This window comes from Tamandua tetradactyla, chromosome 19, assembly GCF_023851605.1.
Source record: "Tamandua tetradactyla isolate mTamTet1 chromosome 19, mTamTet1.pri, whole genome shotgun sequence".
NCBI classification, from domain to species: Eukaryota; Metazoa; Chordata; class Mammalia; order Pilosa; family Myrmecophagidae; genus Tamandua; species Tamandua tetradactyla.
Window position 1 is genome coordinate 50,149,365 of NC_135345.1, and position 16,139 is coordinate 50,165,503.

At 36.5% G+C, this 16,139-nt stretch overlaps 1 protein-coding gene across 1 annotated transcript in view; it reads left to right on the top strand.

The window, feature by feature from the left end:
• The first annotated feature begins 783 nt into the window (after positions 1 to 783).
• ATP10D (ATPase phospholipid transporting 10D (putative)) overlaps positions 784 to 16,139 on the top strand; it is a 165,065-nt gene continuing 149,709 nt past the window's right edge. Inside the window, exon 1 of the mRNA XM_077136785.1 lies at positions 784 to 1,050. The gene's annotated coding sequence lies outside the window, so the exon portion shown is untranslated. The remainder of the gene's footprint in view (positions 1,051 to 16,139) is intronic.

Here is a 16,139-nt window from a genome sequence, read left to right on the forward strand (position 1 = left end):
CATCTACCTGTCCTAGTCACTCATAGTGAAACGTTTGCATGATCATGTTAGTTTTCTTCTCTCTCGCTACACATTTGAGAAAATGGGAGAGAGGCACACAAAGTAGAAGCACCGTGGATTTTTTCTTTTCTTTTCTTCCTACCCTTTATTTTTATTTAAATGGTCTATAACAATTGGCAGAATCAGTGATTGGATTTTGGTCTGAATTACTGCCACCATGGCTTTTGCTTTCTCCTTTCTGTCCAAGCACATAGAAGGTTTGAAAGACCAGACAGGTTGTTGAAGTTTGTTTGGGAGTAAAATTAAAAAGAAAAAAAATAAGTTGCGAGCTTAAAGCTAACAAAGCCTGGCAACTGAATGAGCAAAGAAACATTATCCTGAAAGAATAGAAGGGAGGGAGTGAGAAAAAGACCAAATTCTCTCTTTTTTTCAATTTCTTTTCTAGATATAAAACTAAAGCATTAAATTTTCAAACGTGATCCCTGTGCCCTTCAGTGAATAAGTGCCAAGTACCTCAGTACTTGAGTGAATTGCCAAACAGAACTGCACGTAGGAAGAATGAACCAAAACCTCAAGCGCAGGAAATCCTTCTGGCAACGCGAAAGTTAGAGGTGGGACAGTAAAGGGTCCAGGCCACTGGGTCGCTGCATTAGGCAGATAGGAGGCTCTGTCCAACAGCTGGAGGTGGGAAGTGGGCCCCAGTCAGGCTCCGCCCCCGTGACGTCACGGAAGGCGAGACGACGAGCGATTGGCTGTTGGCTGAAGCTCCCGGCTGCTCGGGAGGCGGGGCTGAGAGTGGACGGAAAGGAGGGAGAGAAAGGAGGGAGGAAAGGAAAGCGGAGGGAAAAGAGGTCTCAGTCTCTGCCCGGTTTGGGCTCCGGCTCTGGCAGCTGAGTTTGGGAGCTGAGCAGTGATTTTGCTTTTGTTTTTTTCCAAAGGCAAATGGCTGGCCTGGAAGCCTAACCCGTCCCCACCCTCCGGATTTCGTTTTTTTCTTGCACCTTGGGACCTGGGATCATCATGCTGTGATGTGTACCGAGGGAGGAATTGGTAAGAGTGCACGAGCGAGAACCCTTTGACAATTTCCTTGCTTTCTGATTCACTCCCCACCCTCTTTTCCTCCTCTTTCTCTCCGCATAATCGTGTTGAAGTTATCTATCTGCGAGACGTGATGAAATGACTCATAGAGGTTAGGGCTATGAACTTTAAAAAAAAAGTCGCCTCCAAATTTACACCATTTTCAGTCACTTGATTACCAAAGGGGAATTATTGTCTCTATTCTGAATGCTGGGTTTTGTAAAAATAGTAAACTATGCACGCACCCAAAAATCCCTTTTGTCACCCTGTTGTGAGATCGTGCAGTTTAAAGCAATGTTGGCTGTCTGCCTCGAAGGTGATGAAGAAAGTGTTGAAAATTTAACCCCGTAAATAAACCACGTGTTGATGCCTTAGGAAGGAAACAGTGTTTGTGTTGGAGCATACTCAGAAATAGCTTTAAAGGAGTGCTGCAATAAAGTCTGCGTTCTTCCTCTCAAACACTAACTTTGATGGACTTGCGAACTCTTGATCTTATATTATAAATCATATAGTTATACTTTACCATGAGCAGCAGGAAGACAGCTGGTTGGTTGGTAAGATCCTCCAGTCTGAAGGTCTTACTGGTGGGCTTCCTGTGCCTTTACAAAGGATGCATTTTAGCTACTCCTATTCGTGAAGGCATGTTAGCTCAGGTGTTTAGAACATAATCTAAACTTTCTCTTATTTTCAAGCTCTTTAGATTTGCAAAGAGAAAACTCTAATATAGTTTCACACCAAACCTCTGATCCTACCCAGTCTTGAAAGATGGACTAACAAGAATAAGGGCTCCTTACCCACTAATATTATTGTATTAGAAAATCACCTCTGAAGGAGATGAATATCTTTTAAATTGGGCTGGTCCCTTTTCTGTGAAGAATGCCATCATAAACTTTGTTGGCTTGTCAAATGCACATCTGTAACACACCATCATTGTAACAGAATAACCCCAGTGTCTCAGAATCAACCTCTGCTCTCATCCATCCTAAATCCTTCTGTATTTTTTTTCCTATTCTCATTACAAATACTTATTGTTATCTACATTGAGAAAGTTTGTTTTTCATCTAAACGATATCATGCTGTGCAAACTAAAGAACATCTCAGCGTCATTCAAAAAGTTAGGATGTTTAAAACATAACTGCTAACTTAACATTTGCTAAATTGAATGAAAAAGGTGGAAAATCTAAACAGTCTATAACAAGATTCTGGAGTCTTGACCTAGAGATAGCAAAAATTGAAAAATTTTTCCAATACTATTACCTAGAAACTAAATAGAAATCAAATAGAATTTCATTTACTTTGATAATGTCAGAAAATGAAGGAAAATGCTAAGAATTTGATTTTAATTTATAATAGAACAGAGAGATGGCTCATTTGTCAGGCAAATGTCCTTCTTAGGATCAATGTTTTAATAAAGAGTTAAAAATGTCCACATAGTCAAGCCTTCATTACATGGTTTAATTTACTAATTGTCTGATCTAGTTGGAAGTCATCTTTTTAATGAAGGAAAATCAAAGAAAGTACTACAAGTGAGGTCATTTGCAGATTCTCAAGACATTTCATTGGTAAAGATATATTTAATATATTGTCCAGGCTTGAAAAGAAGACCTGTGTGTGCTGGATGCTACTATTCCTGGTTAATAGTTATAGCAACTGGGTCTCTTTCCTTATCAATTAGAAGAGGTTTGGTCTGAAACATTATTCTCTCCCTGTTATCTTAGACAGATTTATTTCATTTATTTCAGTTCAGAAATCATCCTAGAAACAATGATTTCCATTCATTGCTTTGCAGAGTAAGAAGGAGTAGTGATACTAATTTCATAGAGAGTCATGACCTTAAAAGAATCTTTTTTTATGCTGCTTGCTGAAGGGTACATTATTATAACTATTTTGAGACAATAATGTGATAATATGTATCAAACCTATAAATGTTCGTACCTTTTGACCCAATAATCCTGGATCTAGAAATATATCCTAAGGAAATTATCTGAATTTCATATGAAATTTTATAAATATATTCAGAACCACATCTGTAATATGAAAAAACAATGAAATAAAGACGCCCAAATAGCAAAATATTTAAGTAAGTTAATTGTATTAGGGTTCTCCAGAGAAATAGAATCAGCATGATTTATATCTGTATCTATATCTCTCTCTATATATGTGTATCTTGTTTGGACTTGCACCCCGCGGTGCGAGCCAATTCTTTATAATAAATCTATTAAGAGATTTGACGTTCTATTGATTTCTGTCAAGTCCAGACTCCTAGGGCATACCATAAGCTGTAAACTCCAATAAAAGTGATGCTGAATTCCTTAGTCCAATTTCCCAGGAAAACTAGTTATCTAGAAATCCTGGCAAGCACCAATGCTGAACTTGAGGAAGCAATTCTTCTGACCTTGGTATCCTCACTTCTGGCTTTTAAGACCTCCAGCTGATTAGATGAGGAGACTCCCCACAAGAAGGTAATCTCCTTTGTTGATCTTGCATGTGATCAACTGATTCTAGATCCAAGAAATTCCCAGACCATAACAAACAGGCCGTTGCTTGATCAAACACCTGGATACTATATCCCAGCCAAGCTGACACATGAAATTAAACATACATTAATGTGATGTATTATGTTATAATGTATTATAAATCTATAATGATAAAATTCAGCTGCCAAAACTTTTGTGAAGAAACGTAATGATGTGAAAAGATGCTTATGGTGTATTGAATACAGACAAATCAAGTTAATACTGTTCTCTTGAATGTTTAAAATATATATTTGAAATTAATATAAATATATATATATTTACTCAATATATATGTATTTACTCAACAAATATTTATTAAGCTCTTACTGTGTATCAAGAATTTCTCTGAATGAACAAAGATTGAAATCATGAACAAAACTGTTGCAAGTCCACAAGTTCCCATTTGTATCAATAGGTATGTCACGTCCCAAAATAATTGGATCTTTAGGTGATAGGACTTTAACTTGTTTTGATTTTCTTTTCTGTCATAAAAATATCATTTTCAAAGATTATTGCCAAGAAATACCATAAGCAAAATTAAAAGACATCTCTAAAGTTCTATATTTTATATGCTGGTGTGCCATTTTTAAAGATACTATACAATGCAGTGAGAGAGACATAAACATCCCTTTTTAAAAAATTTGATCTCCATGGAAAAATAGGCAGAAATAGGCAATTCACAAAGGAAATAATTAAGAATGGTCCAAGGTGAGAGGGGGAGATGTTATGCTCCCCAATAATGAAAGAATACTCAGCACAGCGATACGTTACCATGCACAGAAACTATTTTATGGAGAATAAACCAATTGTTAATAGGACATATGTTTGAGTGGTATTGTTTAAGGTGATTTATATTTTTCTCATGATGCTTATCTGTACTTTCTAAAATTTCTACAGTGATTATATTTCAGTAATCAGGAAAAAAGTCACTATCCTTATAAAGCAATTTATCCTAGTATCATGAAAACATAGATAATACTTATCGTTTCCCTCTTTCTTAAAGTCTTGCTTAGTCTATATAATTTTGTCAGGTATCATTGTTTCTGAATTATATTTGCTGGTGAGAACATTTGGGCTAGTTAGAAGGGAAATCACAAGATAAAACTTATTCTAGTTGCATTCACTCTTCTGCCCCCAGCTGCTTTCTGACATAATAAGCAGTGTTGGATTAATTTGAGCTTTACTTCCCTTGCATTTCCTGTTGATCATATCTGCCAGGGTCTGGTGCTAATAGGCCAGAATTAAAAACACCCTTATTTATTTTTCTAAAATCTACATAATTATTTTAAGATCCTTTTGAATAAGGAAGATGCGTATGTATGCTACATTTCTATTAGTAGAACAAACTTGTCAAGTTTCCAATTCTTTAACTTTATGCAAGATAGGTAATAAGAAATAATAATTTTATTGGTTATAAGAAGGAAGGTGAAAATTAGTTTTGAACTGTCCCAAAATGTTCTGAAGTCTTTTTCTTCAAAGCAGAGTACTCATAATTACTTAGCAATATCTTTAAACATTCTAAGCCTCTTAAATAGGAAATAATGTATAAGAGTTATAGTTTACAATTTTAATTATAATGTACTTTCCTCTTCAAAAAAGACTTTCCTAGAGAGTTCTCAGATGTTTTTATCACAAAAATTTTCTCTACCTACCTGTGATATTCTTTGGCCAAGAAATCAACATTTCTACCTTGCCGGAACTGAAAATGCCTGAATGTTCCTGAATGGAAAGCATTATTATTTCTACAATCCCTAAACCAAATATTGAGGAGAAAACGAAATCCTTTCAATGAGTTTGAAAATTAATTCACATTCTGAGCCCCAAACTAAGTTTCTTCTCTCAACCTTCTTACATTTTGTTTAAGCCTGGCCAATATAAGAGACAGGGGATGGTTGTTCCAAATGTAGAGTTTGTCACCTGTTTTTTCTCTGCTTAATGTAGGTCATGGTCAGGATAGATGGGGAGATGAAAGGGATGTGTGGATTAGGTATGTAGTATTCAGGATGTGGAATTGTTAACAGACAGGAGTGGAGCCAGGACAGGAGGTACTGGGCCAAGCATGCACCGGAGACTGTGGTTTGTGCCAGGCTGCTGTACTGCCCTCGCCAGCCACTGGTACTGCCGTTGTCACAGAGGTGTCCTCGGAGGTGCCTTTGGAACGCTCTAATGATCCCACTCCTTGTTAAGTTATTAGTAAATTGTGTTGTTCTGAAGCACATTACTCAGCTTCTCCAGACTAGTCTCTGCCTTCTCTCCCCTACTGAAATGTGTATTATGCACTTAGAGAAATCCTTTAAAAGTACAGCTATGTTCATCTCACACCCTTCTCAGTAATCTTTGATGATTCCCCATTTCCTTCAAACTACATATAAATTCTTTATCTCAGCAATTAACGGTTTCAAGATGGTCCCAACCTGGGTCTCCATCTCAATTTCCCATTCCTTAATTTGTATGTAAATTCCAGCCAAATTGAAGTGGGTGTTACTGAGATAGACAGGGCTTTCCAGGCTCCTTGCCTTTTTTCATAATATTACCTTGTTTTACATCTACAAGTCTCTCCTATCAAGAGTCTAAACGTGTTTCGGGGGGGTGTAAGGCTAGTTCAGTGGTAGAATTCTCACCTGCCCTGCAGAAGACCTGGTTTGAATTTCTGGCCCATGCACTTTCCAAAAACAAACAAACAAGGAAACAAAAGAAAGAAAAAATAAACAAGCAAAAATCCAGCAAATGGTACTGCAATAATGGGATACTCATGTGGAAAAAGAATGAAATGTGACCCCTACCATATAGCATACCAAAAAAAAAAAAAAAGATGATAAACATGTCTCAGGGCTGATTTGAAATCCCCTGTCTTCTGTGAATCCTGCCTTCTTCCCCCTTTCCCTCTTCCAGACCCCTGTCATGCAGGATATTTTTTTCCCCCTGAATTCATATATTGCATGATTAGTCTTGTGTCATTTTTTTTTAACTTTTTTTATTAATTAAAAAAATTGACAAACAAAACATTAAGATATCATTCCATTCTACATATACAATCGGTAATTCTTAATATCATCACATAGTTGCATATTCATCATTTCTTAGAACATTTGCATCGATTTAGAAAAAGAAATAAAAAGATAACAGAAAAAGAAATAAAACGATAACAGAGAAAAAAAAGATTATACATACCATACCCCTTACCCCTCGCTTTCATTTACCACTAGCATTTCAAACTAAATTTATTTTAACATTTGTTCCCCCTATTATTTATTTTTATTCCATATGTTCTACTCTTCTGCTGATATAGTAGCTAAAAGGAGAATCAGACACAAGGTTTTCACATTCACAGAGTCTCATTGTGAAAGCTATATCATTGTTCAATCATCATCAAGAAACATGGCTACTGGAACACAGCTCTACATTTTCAGGCAGTTCCCTCCAGCCTCTCCACTACATCTTGAACAACAAGGTGATATCTACTTAATGCATAAGAATAACCTCCAGGATAACCTCTCAACTCTGTTTGGAATCTCTCAGCCATTGACACTTAGTCTCATTTCACTTTTCCCCCTTTGGTCGAGAAGGTTCTCTCAATCCCTTGATGTTAATTCTCAGCTCATTCTAGGGTTTTTCTCAGTCCCTTGATGCTGAGTCTCAGCTCATTCCAGGATCTCTGTTCCACGTTGCCAGGAAGGTCCACACCCCTGGGAGTCATGTCCCACGCAGAGAGGGGAAGTGTGGTGAGACTGCTGGTTGTGTTGGCTGGAGAGAGAGGCCACATCTGAGCAACAAAAGAGGCTCTCCTGGGGGTGACTCTTAGGCCTAAATTTTAAGTAGACTTGACCTATCCTTTGTGGGGTTAAGTTTCATATGAACAAACCTCAAGCCTGGGGGCTCAGCCTATAGCTTTGGTTGTCCACACTGCTTGTGAGAATATCAAGAATTCAACTTGGGGAAGTTGAATTTCTCCCCACTCTCACCATTCCCCAAAGGGGGCTTGCAAATACTTTTCCACTCACTGATCAAATCACTCTGGGATTCATCGGGGCATCACCTGGACAAACCAACAAAATCTCATGTGCTACCTGAGATTCCAAGTACTTATGACATTCAATCAAACTATCTACATGAGTTATATTAGGAAATGCTCTAGTCATAATATAAATTTTGTAACAAATAAGCATTTTTTGCTTTAGTCTCACACATAAGGTGACATTTTAAAGTATTAATTATCATCTATTTTCAACACCCTGCAATAATGACATTCCTTTGTTCTTCCTCAGGCAAAAACATTTCTTAAATTTGTACATTGTACATTTCACTATTATTATACACTCTAGGCATTCCTAGATTATACCATCTCAGTCTTTATCGTCTGTCTTTCTTTCTGATTTCATTTATGTCCCCAGTCCTCCTCCCTCTATCATTCTCACATGCAGGTTCATTCAGTGTTTTAACATAATTACATTACTGTTAGGTAGTATTGTGCTGTCCATATCTGAGATTTTATATTCAGTCCTGTTGCACAATCTGTATCCCTTCAGCTCCAATCACCCAATATCGCACCCTATTTCTATCTCCTGATGGTCTCTGTTACCAAGGAAATATTCTAAGTTTATTCACTAATGTCAGTTCATGTCAGTGAGACCATACAGTATTTGTCCTTTTGTTTCTGGCTAATCACACTCAGCATAATGACCTTAAGGTCCATTCATGTTGTTACATACTTCATAACTTTATTCTGTCTTACAGCTGCATAATATTCCATCTTATGTAAATGTCACAGTTTGTTTAGTCAACTGTCTGTTGATGGACATTTTGGCTGTTTCCATCACTTGCTAATTGTTAATAATGCTGCTATAAACATGTAAATGTCCATTTGTGTCCTTGGCCTCGTGACCTTTGAGTAGAGACAGCATATACATGGATCCTGTTTTTTAAACCATTCTGCCAGACTATGTCTTTTGATTGGAGACTTTAATCCATTAACATTCAGTGTTATTACTGTATGGGTAGTACTTTCTTCTACTATTTTGCCTTCTGGATTTTATATGTCATATCTAATTTTCCTTCCTTTTACCTTTACTCATAGTCTTCCTTTCTACACTCTTCTCCACACCTCTCTCTTCTATCTTCGTATCTGTCTCTAGTGTTCCCTTTAGTATTTCTTGCAGAGCTGGTCTCTTGGTCACAAATTCTCTCAGTGATTTTTTGTCTGAAAATGTTTTCATTTCTCTCTCATTTTTGAAGGACAATTTTGCTGGATATAGAATTCTTGGTTGGCAGTTTTTCTCTTTTAATAATTTAAATATATTATCCCACTGTCTTCTCGCCTCCATGGTTTCTGCTGAGAGATCTGCGCATAGTCTTATTGGGCTTCCCTTGTATGTGATGGATTGCTTTTCTCTTGCTGCTTGCAAGATCCTCTCTTTCTCTTTGAACTTGGACATTCTGATTATTAAATGCCTTGGAGTATGTCTATTTGGATCTGTTCTCTTTGGGGTATGCTGCACTTCTTGGATCTGTAATTTTAAGTCTTTCATAAGAGTTGGGAAATTTTCAGTCATAATTTCCTCCATTAGTTTTTCTCCTCCTTTTCCATTCTCTTCTCCTTCTGGGACACCCACAACACATATATTCATGCGCTTCATATTGTCTTTCAATTCCCTGAGTCCCTGCTCATATTTTTCCATTTTTTTCCCTATAGTTTCTGTTTCTTGTTGGATTTCAGATGTTCTGTCCTCCGGTTCATTAATCCTATGTTCTGCCTCTCGAAATCTACCATTGTAGGTTTCCATTGTTTTTTTTCATCTCTTCTACTGTGTCTTTCATTCCCATAAGTTCTGTGATTTGTTTTTTCAGACTTTCAGTTTCTTCTTTTTGTTCCTTCCTTACCTTTTTTATATCCTCCCTCAATTCATTGATTTGGTTTTTGATGAGGTTTTCCATGTCTGTTTGTATATTCTGAATTAGTTGTTTCAGCTCCTGTACGTCATTTGAATTGTTGGTTTGTTCCTTTGACTGGGCCATATCTTCAATTTCCTTAGTGTGATTTGTTATTTTTTGCTGGTGTCTAGGCATTTAATTACCTTAATTAGTTTATTCTGGAGATTGCTTTCACTTCTTTTATCTAGGGTTTTCTTGCTGGATGAATTTGTTGTCTATCTGTTCTTTGACATTCTGTTCAGCTTTATCTGAACCTTTAGCTTAAGTTTTGTTTGACAGAGGAGAATTTTTCAGTTCTTGTTTTCTTGTTCCTTGCCCTGCTTGTGTGGTGCCTTGCCCCCCCCCCCCACACACACACACTTAGGAGGGTCTGCTTAGATATTATAGACCCCAGCCAGATTTTCCCAGACCAAACTGGCCTCCTACCAGGAGGAAAGAGTCACCTGCGTCGGTTTTCCCTGAGCATGAGACCCAGCAGGTTGAAAGACTTTCCTGTGAAGTCTCTGGACTCTGTTTTTCTTATCCTGCCCAGTATATGGCGCTTGTCTGACTGCAGGTCCCACCAGCATAAGATGATGCGGTACCTTTAACTTTGGTCGGGGGTTTGTTGGAGACAGAGGAGAGGTTGTAGGCTGGTTTTAATGGCTTCAAATTACCAAGCACTGGTGTCTGAATATCCTTGATGGACGGATTCCACCTGGGTGGGCCTTCACCCCTCCCCTGGGGAAGGCACAGGCTCCAGATAAGCCCCCAAAAGAGCTCACTTCTCCCTATGCCTGGGGCAGTTACAGCCTGAAAAGTCCTGCCGCTGTATCCAGAGGCAGTCAAGCCTTTGTAGATACACAGCCACAGAAACCTGTTTCCTTCTTTTTTTCCCCCCTTTTTCTGTCAGTCCTGCCCCCTTGGTGCAGGGGCAAAAATGAGCAACCTCCGCTTTGATTGGGTTCACCTAAGCTGGGGGCCTATTTTTAATAGTCAGAATTTGTTAATTAGTTCCACAATTGGCATTTGATTGTGCCCAGTCACTGCTGCTGGTAAAGTCCTTTCCTTTCCCCTCTGGGAAGCGGCCTGTGGGGGAGGGGTGTTGGCCGCCGCAGCTTTGGGAACTCATGGTTTTGGGGGGTACTCGCAGCCGGTCCAGCTGGTCCAGACTGGGGTACGCTGTGTGTCTGGTCACTGACATGGCCCCAGGAGCTGTTCTGTACTGTTTCTGGTTATTTAGCAGTTGTTCTGGAGGACGAACTAAAACGCACATGTTGTTAAGCTGCCATCTTGACCCGGAAACCAGTCTTGTGTCATTTTAACTGAATTGAGTATTTTGACGTGATCTGGGATTCCTTTATTCATCTCCAAAGTACCCAGCACTGTGCCTAAGATAAGGTAAAATAAATGGACACTAGAAGGTAAGTTTCTAGGGATTTTTATCTGTTTGTTCACAGATAAAAATCTCCTACTATAGTAGGAGCTCAAAAATATTAATTGAATGAATGAAATTCATGATCACTTTCCATGTATCAGGTAGAATGCATTATTTAATAAAACCTCCTTACAAAACTGTGAGGTAGATGGCACTATTTCAGTATTGCACACTATGGAAACTGAGGCTTAGAATGGCTAAGCACTTGTGTCAAGAAAGTGGCTGACTGAATCTGGTTGCAGAGCTTGTGTGCTTTCCACTCACTGCAGGTGCATTTGTTGGGGCTTTGCAAACAGCTAATTGTATTAGCAGCACTTATTCAAAGTGGATGTATTTTAGATGGTTGAACATTTCTCTTGAGTCCATTTCATAATTTCAGTGAATATTATCAATTTCATTTTTATACCATTTACAGTTCTATACCATATACATATGTATACCATATACAATTCTATTTATAGACTATACTTGGTAACACTTTAAAAGTAGGCTTTAGAGACAGTTGAACTATGTGTTAAGACAATTTAAGCAGTTGGCATATATAATCTATGCCTCCATTACATTGTCATATGCTGAAGTAATTTTAGCCTCTGTGAAATAATGCTTCTTTGTGTAATATTCATAACATATTTTAAGTCACCCCAAAGTTTCCAGGAGTCAGTTTAAAAAAAATCTTTAGAAATTAAAGCTTTCATCCGTTATACTGATTTTCTTTTTTTTTTTTTAACATGGGCAGGCACCGGGAATTAAACCTGGGTCCTCTGGCATGGCAGGCAAGCATTCTTGCCGCTAAGGCACCGTGGCCTGCCCTATACTGATTCTTTTAATGGATCAACCAAGATAACTAAAGTACTGTCTGTCTGTCATCAGCATGTATCCAGTAATGCCTTATACTTTGAAGAAAATACTATGATTCAGAATTTTAGTCTTTCTTGTGTTAATTTGATTCATATTTATAACTCAAATACAAAAGACCTTAAGGCAGCATTTGCCATGGTCTAATGATTTAACTTTTTAGTATTATAGGTTGAATAGTTTTTCAGTGGCTAAATTCTGTGTCCATGTTAGCCAAAAATAACTCTACTTCCCCATTTATTATTTTTTTTCTCTTTCTGTTTCTTTCTTTTGAGCATGTTAATTTCTTTTCCTGTTTTGTTTTTAAAATTTCTATGGCTACCTCTACAGAAAATAATTGTCTTATTTCTTGTGTAAAAGAAGTTATTTCACTAAGTATTTAAACAGCAGTAAACTCACATTTGGGAAGGGAAATGATTATCTGTATAAAAAAATAGTATTTGGTTATAATAAATTCATGGGGAAAATATATTAAGAAAGTAAAAAGAAGTCTTCCCAGAGCAAAGATTTGAATTGCCTGGCTCAGTGGTTCTCAAACTTTTCCTGTATGCTCCCCAGATCAGGAGCATTAGCCTCACCTGTGAAATTTTTAGAAATGAGAATACTCAGGTGCACTGAGTCACTGAATCAGAAACTGGGGATTGAGGGGAAAGGCGCGAAGGAAGCAGTCTTTGGGTTAGGAAGCTTTCAGGTGGTTCTGATCTGCAGTAACCTCTGAGAACACAGGTTCAAGGTAAGGTGCTTAGGTGAGCAGGCCTGCATGTTCTCTGGGTTTTGACAGGTAAATGCCTGACCTACTTTAGCAGGCCTCTAAGAAAAACAAATCCATTGACTTTCCTGTATGCTTTTCCAAATACCTCTCTGTTGTCACTGAACTGACTGCAAGACTATGAAATTAAGACAAAAATTTACAAAACAGTCCAAAATACAATAAATACTCTAAGATTATCTTGTCTGATTTTATGTTATTATTTGCTTCCTGACAACAGATTCCCTTTAAAAACAACAAACTGAGCATTTTTCATGTTTTTAGGAGAAAAAATAGACAGTTTCCTTTCCTGTCCTTTAATCTTGGATATATTTTTGGAGGACAATTAAACGAAATGAATATGCATTTTTATTATTTTCAGCCTAGAGCTTGTGCTTAGAAAATCAAGTTTTATCAGCGATAGTATGTCTTTGTAGAGGCAGGGAACTGGCAGATTTCTATTGTGATCTATAAAGTTGTTATTTATCCCACACGATATAGAAGTATTTTCATAGTGTATCCGTATGCAACATAGGCTATATTCTTCTAACATACTTTGGATTTTATCAAGTCAGCTTAAATTCTTTATTTATTGCTGGATATTTTGTTTGCCTGCTCTCTTTATCTGAGTCATCCTACATGATGCTGAATATACTGACCGGCATGTTCATTTCAGAATATTGTATGTTGGCCATTTTATGAAGATATTAGGAATCAGCAGAAAGAATCCTGAAAAAGGATCTTAAATAGAACTGAGGATCTTCTGACCCACAAGGTTTTTGTTCTTTCTCTACCGATGTAATTATCTATGTAAAGAGCAATGAAGGTGTGACTTAAAAAGTATAATTTTTTGTTTCCAAGATTTTGAGATTTCATTCATAAGTGGACGTGCCTGCCATGGATATAAAATGTTTTATTTCAACAATATTTGAGCTTTGTAGAACATTAAATCCTATTTCACAGCTAATTTTCAGAGAGAAGACACTCTTTCAAAAGTATCTGGGCATTTATGTAAGTTTATCTCTTACATTTTAACCAGCCATATCTATGAGTTATCTTTTGGCAATTGTCATTTGCTAAAGCAGCTTAAAATTTTTTTTTTTCTGTATTACAGAAGTTGTGGGTTTACAGAACAATCATGCATAAATTACAGGATTCCCACATATCCATATTATTAACACCATGCATTGGCTTGGAACAGTTGTTACAATTGATGAAAACACGTTTTTATAACTGCACTATTAACTATAGTCCATGATTTAGCTTAGGGTTCCTGTTTGTGTAGTATAGTTCCATGGATTTTTTTTTAACTTTTTTTATTGTATAGTATAGCATATATACAAAGCAAAGAATAAAAAAGCAATAGTTTTCAAAGCACTCTGAAAGTAGTTACAGGACAGATCCCAGAGTTTGTCGTGGTCTACCATATGATCCTCTCAGATGTTTCCTTCTGGCTGCTCCAGAATATAGGAGGCTAGAAGGCTTAAATATTTTTTTATCACCATAATTGACTTTTTTGTAAAAAAATAGTATATATACAAAAAAGCAATACATTTCAAAGCACAATACCACAATTAGTTGTAGAACATATTTCAGAGTTTGACATGGGTTACAATTTCACAATTTTAGGTCTTTACTGCTCTAAGATACTGGAGTGTAAAAGAGATATCAATTTAATTTTAAAAATTTAATTGATATCAATTTAGTTTTTTAAAATTTTTAATTCTGTTCCCATTTATACAATCTAATATTTTCCCTTTTAATCAAAGTCCGATATATATTTCAGTGCTGTTAATCATCTTCCCCATGTTCTGCCACCGTCACCACCATCCATTACCAAAACATTTCCGTCATTCCAAACAGGAAACTTAACTTCCCATTTCCTATCCTGACCCCATCCCCTGGTAACCTCTCTTCTAGATTCTGACTCTATGAGTCTGTTTATTTTAATTATTTCGAATCAGTGAGATCCTATGGTATTTGTCTCTTTGTGCCTAGTTTATTTCACTCAACATGAGAGCTGAAATCTCTAGTTGGCATTGCCAATTAATTATAATTACACTTAAATCTTCTTGGCAGTTATAGTTATAATTACACTTAAATCTTTGCCAAGTAATTATAATTACACTTAAATCTTCTTGGCAGGAAAGCTGATATTTGACTTGATGCTGCCTAACACTAAATTATGTTCTTGTTTTGTTCAATTCAATATCAAGTATTGGTATTAATAGGTGTATATGTTGCTCATGGTCTTGGATGCGAACATTCTTTTGCCGTGTTGAGGCAGCATGCTTGTCTTTCATTTTTTCAGGTCATTCTTAAAACAAAACAAAACAAAGACACTCAAAGGACTGCATCTTAAATGTAGAAGCAGTATATTAACTTCTGTATTGCTTTCTTCCCTGTAAGACTCATGATTATATCAAGTTGACTAAGTTTGTAGGATTAGAGTTTTGGAATACTTTTTGATTAAAATGAAGACTTATTTTTGGTTTATAAAATAAATATATACGATTATAGTAAAAATTATGTACAGTAATAAAAAGATACTTATAAAAATAAAAAATCAGACATTAATACACATCCTCAAAATAATCAATGTTAGTTTTAAAAAATATTTTATTCTAGTTTTAATATATATATTCATAGTCAAGATCATACTTGTATACAGACCTAAATCATGCTTTAAAACCTTATAAATTTTAAGCATTTTCTCACTCATTAAAAATTCTTTTAAATGTCATTTTTAATGACTGTATTATATTTCCATTAAGATATGGCACAATTTAGCCATTTCCCTATCTAGACATTTGGGCTTATACCCTTTCCAGTCCTGAGCTGAACATCATTCTACTCAGTGTCCAAAAAGATGAACCTTTTTAAGACTTAATACCTTTTGGTTCAGAAAAGTTAAAGGTGGTTAGACTCCCTCTAGCGCTGTATGAATGCTTGCCTTCATTGAACATTATGAATAAAGAAACTCTTTGCTACATTGAGAGGCAAAAATGCTAACTCTGCCTTAATTACTTTTCTTAGGATACCAGAGAGGTTGAAAATATTTTCCCCTTCTTATTTTCAGTTTTTGAACTTCTGTGTTTGTTCATACCATTTTCCCACATTTACTGTTCTTATAAATATTTAAACCATATATGAATAATTTCTACTATTAATTTAAAAATAGATTGGGCAATGCGCCAGTGGCTCAATAGCAGAATTCTCGTCTGCTGTGCGGGAGACTCGGATTTGATTCCCGGAGCCTGCCCATGCCCCGCCCCCCCCCCCAAATTATGAGTTGTAATAGGGCTAATTAGGATCATATGGCAACATAGGACAGCTCTCACAAATTAACTCGAACAAGCTGTGAAAAATTCAAGATACTTATGTATCTGAATAAATCCTGAATTGTTTTATAGTCTGAGCCATCTAATAAAATTTTAGCAGGCATAATAATCTTGTTTTCACTTTGATTTAAATAGTTTATAATGTGTTCATATATAGTGACATTGTTTAAGAATTAATAAAAGCCCCTATAGATGCATGAATAGTAAAAAGGGAGAGGAAAGAACAGCTGGGTTATTTTATATGAGCTGCAAATAAC